This window comes from Anguilla rostrata, chromosome 3 (genome assembly GCF_018555375.3).
Source record: "Anguilla rostrata isolate EN2019 chromosome 3, ASM1855537v3, whole genome shotgun sequence".
In the NCBI taxonomy this organism is placed as follows: Eukaryota; Metazoa; Chordata; class Actinopteri; order Anguilliformes; family Anguillidae; genus Anguilla; species Anguilla rostrata.
The window spans coordinates 65425720-65431095 of NC_057935.1; the positions used below are offsets into that span (position 1 = coordinate 65425720).

At 38.4% G+C, this 5376-nt stretch overlaps 1 long non-coding RNA gene across 1 annotated transcript; it reads right to left on the bottom strand.

The window, feature by feature from the left end:
• Positions 1-1480: 1480 nt before the first annotated feature.
• On the bottom strand, positions 1481-3118 carry LOC135252069 (uncharacterized). The gene is made up of 2 exons (XR_010329299.1): positions 2929-3118; positions 1481-2003 (listed from the first exon to the last, which is right to left on the bottom strand). It is a non-coding gene; the product is annotated as an uncharacterized LOC135252069 (long non-coding RNA).
• Positions 3119-5376: the final 2258 nt, after the last annotated feature.

Below are 5376 nucleotides of genomic sequence, written 5' to 3' on the forward strand. Positions count from 1 at the left end.
AATAAAGTGTTTGAACATGAGGGCGGTGATGGCCTGTCTCTGGTCCCGGATACAATAAAAATGAGAACTGGAATAAAATGTAACAATAACACATTGATAAATAATTGAAAACACATGTCAGGGTATGTTCCGCGGGTGGCAGAACAGTCAGTGTACAGTTTGAGCCTCGTGGTTTTGGAAAAATAAAACGATATCTAGCATTTAGTCATATCACAAGTTCTATTATTAAAGGCGCAAAACCGAATATCGCTCAGCACATAACATAATCCATATGATACTGCTGACAGAATTCTATTTCCCTTGCTAAATTAAAATGTCCTCCCCTTCATTATGTGGAAAATTGATCTTGGGAAAGGGATTGTTAGTTGATTGCTGAACTGTATTTGGCTTCATAAGCACGCTGTAAAAATGAAATATAGCTGACATGAGCATTGTTAAGCACTAATTAATACAGTATGGATTACCCACATGGAAAGGTAAACAAACAAGCAAACAAACAAACAACAGTTTTCAAACAAACAAAATATATATTAAAAAATAAATAAAAATTGAAAAATACTCATGAACGCATCTGGCTCCATAATCAGATTTTTATTTATTTATATTTTTTAACCTTTGTTACTGTTGGCCAATGAACAAAGACACAGTGCCTTGCAAAACCAAGCTTATAAAAAGTTTCAGGATTATTTAATGATCGAGGCATTGAGTGTATTCACACAAAGTCTGTTTGTTTATCGTCTGTGCGCGGGACACCAAAGGGCATGTTTGCCGTGTAATCCTCCTGGGGGGGACAGCACCATCACATCACAGAGCAGGGGCAGAGGAGGAAGGAGAATTTGGATTCTTATCTCAGCCGCGCTCCCACCAGTGTTCGACTTCGGAGGAATTTAATTGGGGATTTAATTAAACGTCTGGGTCAATTGCGTCACTGCACTGAAATCTGGCCGAAGGGCAAACAGGTCTAATGAATGCCAATTCACCTCATATGTTCCTGTCCTGGTTCATCGGTCACTGCATCAACAGTCTGTGGTCCGAATCCAGAAAAACTAAAGGCAAATGCATTTATTTATTTATTTATTTATTTATTTATTTATTTATTTATTTATTAGCAAACAATTTGGCACAGTGACACATGCACATATCCTCAGCAATCGTCAGTTGAACAATTGGAAATATTTTAAAATGTTTATTTAGTGTTCCAATCGATCATGTTTAAAACTCCCAAATGGCACATATAGAGTAAATGTATGATCCAATAACATGTGACTTCACTGAAGGAAATATAAAATTAACTGAGCAAAAGACATTCTATCGGATATTGAAAATAGAACAAATTACCTCAAAACATTATTTGCATTTATAACGTACATTTGTTTTCTGGATATGTCAAACATAATGTGCCAAATATACAATATATAGTACTGATCAGATGCTATATAAGAATGAATCTACAATAGACAAATCTGGTTACTCAGATTGATTGATTGATTGATTAATTGAAATTCTTTACTGATCATTAAAATACAAGTGGCCCCTCTAGCCAGAGATGCCCCAGATACAGAAATCATCAAAAGAACGAAAACACAAGAAAGCCCAAAGGCTTATTTCCATTGTGGTCCTTTAATTAGTTCAAAATTAGTTCAAACTTGTGAAACCAAATAGACTGCAATAAGCATTCTGTGAATTGGCATATGGAAATGACAAATGAGTTCTTAACTATAAAGCAAAAAGTTATGGGATTACAATTAATAGAGATTGCAGTCTCTACAGCGTACAGAGAGAAAAAAAAAACACCTTGTCAATGAGGGAAGTCTGAGGAGAACAGGCAAACTCATTCAAGCGTTCAACAGAAAGGCTACATATGTTCAAATAAGAGCTGTTTACAACAATGATCTGCAGAAGGACATCTCCAAATGCACAGCATGTAGAACGTTGAAGCAGACGCGATGCAGCACAAGAAGACCACACCGGGTTCCACTCCTGTCAGCTTCAGGGGGAGGAGGCTACAGAGGGCATGAGAACAGCAAAATTTGACGACTGAAGATTGGAAAAAAGTCGCCTGGCCTGGCGAATCTCGATTTACGCTGTGACATGCAAAAGGTTGGGTCAGAATTTGGCAATAAACAGCTGCAGGAACTATCGAGTCAGTGTAGACCCAAATACGTACATAATGCTTCCAGCACCTTATGGATCCATGCTCTGAGCAACTGAGGCTGTTCTGGAGGCAAGAGGGGATCCTATCCGGCTCTAGGTAGGTGTGCCTAATGAAGTGGCCACTGACTGTATGTGTAAACAATGCGTTAAATGCAGTGCCTTGAAAAAGTATCCACCCCATTCCTGATTTCCTCTATCACTACATATTTGTCACGTCGAGCGGTTTCCGATCTTTTGACAAAATGTTGTATTAGACAAAGGGAAATAGAGTAAATGCAAAACACTTTTTAAAAACATTTTTAAAACTATTTCACTTTTTCACAGCACTGAGTAACATGCAAGTGGAGCATGCAGATGAGCTGTGTCTTTTTTTTTCTTCAAAGGGAGACGACATGAACAAATTTTCCACTAAATGAAATGGTCATTTCTCCTCCAAAGAATGCATGTACTGGCAATGTTTCACTGCTGATATGAAGAGCAGTGCATGTGCTTAAGCTCTTTCCCATAACCCTCATTCCCTCCACCATCAAAAACTTCATTTCATTTAAATGGTGCTCTGCTGATTGCAACATGCAGATGGTACAAAATGCAGTTGGTAGCCAGTATGTCTCTTCTTGTGAAATATACTGCCCAAATGAACTCTAATTGTCACTCTTTCTGGCCAAGTTGTGTTGGGTTTTTAAAAGGGAAGTATTCAGCAGTTTCATTTTAGCATTCATTACAATAGTTTATGCTACAATTGCAAGAAGAAGAAGAAGAAGAAAAAAAAAAAACGCACCCAACTTGAATTTCCTTAAAGTGGTATTCAATTAGAATTAACATCTTCTTGATTTTCATTTGCCAGAAAAAGATATGCCGGTATTCTACAGAATAATTTGCCCTTGTTAATTTGTAGAGATAGGCTGACCTTATAGAAATAATTTTGTGCGGGTTTCAGTGAGCAGAAAATACAGTTGGCTGCTTATCAGTGTGTTGGATAGAGTTCGAAAATGATGACTCATCCTTAGTTTCACTTTCCTCAAAGTGAAAAAAACAGGAAGTTCTAAATTGGAAACCAGAGGACCGGGGCCAGAAAAGCCTGAATTGTATTTTCACCACTGGGACATTGGTAATCCTTTCAGGTGAAGACCTTGGCCATCTGAACAGAGTAAAAAAATACAATTCTTGCTGTTTCCGATGAGGTACACGGGTTCAGATGCTTCCAAAGCATTGGTATTTGGGAAGATTAACTCAAGAAGAGTTTAACCAGAGCGTCTCACGAGAACACTCACACAAATAACACCCTAACCTTGACAGATTGCGCCGTTTATGATAAAGACAGTGCATCTTCAGCGCACGGAAAATGCCGAGGTGTGAACGCAAGCATGCGGTTAATGTGAAAATGCGACATTATTTGAATAAAGGTATAACTGTTGTTACTTTCAGAGGTAACTCCCCCCCACCCCGCCCACCTCCCCCAGCCCCATTTTAGACTTGATACTTGTACTGTTCTTTGCACCTACATACACCTCCAGTACTGTCACCCACAATACAATTTTGAACAATGCAGTGTCTTGCCAATCAGTATACTGTAGGCAACTTGTTAGAAGCTCAGGGGAAGCTTCTCGATCTGTAATGAGAGAGGCACCGAAGGCTCCCCCCACTGTGGTGGTAACAGCCCAATTGTGTTCTGCCACTGTGAACTCCACGACAAAGTTGGCTCCTGACATCGCCCACGCTCAAGCTAGTCTGAGGTTATTGAGGATGTTGAGCCCCTTACCAACTGAATCACTCACAAGCTCCTGGCTGGCACTGTAACAAAAGTAATACCTTAATCTAATAAAAATCAGGGTTACATTTTACATTCATTTTTTTTACTACAACTTTATTCAAGCAGCACGGACATATTCATAAATACTTAAATAAACTCAATTAAATTCAGTCCAGCTTAAGGGGAAGGCACCAAATAATTAAGTTGCATAAACTGCATTAAATTTAAATTTCGGCTTGCGGCAAGCTAGATGATGGACTCGAGGCAGAGGCTAACCAGATCTCGGATGACACTCATGATTTTTCTGTATCCAGAGTTTACTCCAACTTTAATCAAGCAGTGGATAATGCTCAAAGGCCAGGCTCCATGCTTAACATTCTACGGTTATGCACATTCTAAACACACACAAAGCATTTCCGGCAAGACTACCGTGACCGTGATGTCACCACACAAGGAAGTCAGCCCTTCCGCAACAATATGCAATTTTAATTCATTTATTTTTAATTATTATTATTATTTGTTTTTCTGGAATACATGCAGCGTTTTTCTTCCATGGGATGGTTCTCCTCCGCATTCCGCATTCCGCTAGATGGAAGTAACTTTCAAACGTTCTTCATTTCAGGAATACTAGCTTAACTCACTGTCGACGAAACGGTACCACACTAACATTGGATGAAGTTCCGAATGATCTGACATGCACACTCGTCATCTCAGTGAGTGACTTTTTGGTCATGTCTCATCAATACTGATAAGTTGTTTTTATTCACTGGCATGCACCAGGGCGAGGTCATATTTAGTTTACTGGCACTTGGAGCCATGGACAAGGATGTGTAAAAAGTCCATGCAAGTTAATGAATAGAACATCATGAATTGAAGTGATAAGCATGGCACAAGCCAGGTGCATGCTGGGAACTCTGAATCAAGCATTTTCATTGAGTTTTTAAACTAATTTTAACTCGTTTGTTAAATAAAATGCTTTTTCACGACACAAAGAATTGTTTCAAATTTTAATAGTTCTGGATAGATGGGATTATAGGATAAAAAAGCAAACAAAAAAACAATGATGAAAGTGAAAATTACTTTATTTGAGAAAATTACATGTATTCAATATTTGTAGCAAAGAAAAAACCTCTTTGTTTTTTTTTTTTACTTTGTATACTGTGGAGACACCAATATTGATTTAACTGGATTAATCTTAACAAATAAATGCAAACATCCTTTCTTTTTAGTTTTTTTTTTCTTCAAAATCACTGTTTGGCAAGTTAATAATTTCTTCTTTTTTTGCATCAGAGTTAAGAACAAATCCTCCAGTCACCTATATCTTCATTTTTATTCTTTGAGTGTTTGATTTGCTTGTAGCAACACTTAAACTGCTGGTAGCTGCCGAGGCAGCCAGCGATCATCCCTCAGAACGACCAATGAAAGGCCACAAGTTGCCCGTGGCTGTGATGACTGTTGCTACGGCCAATCGC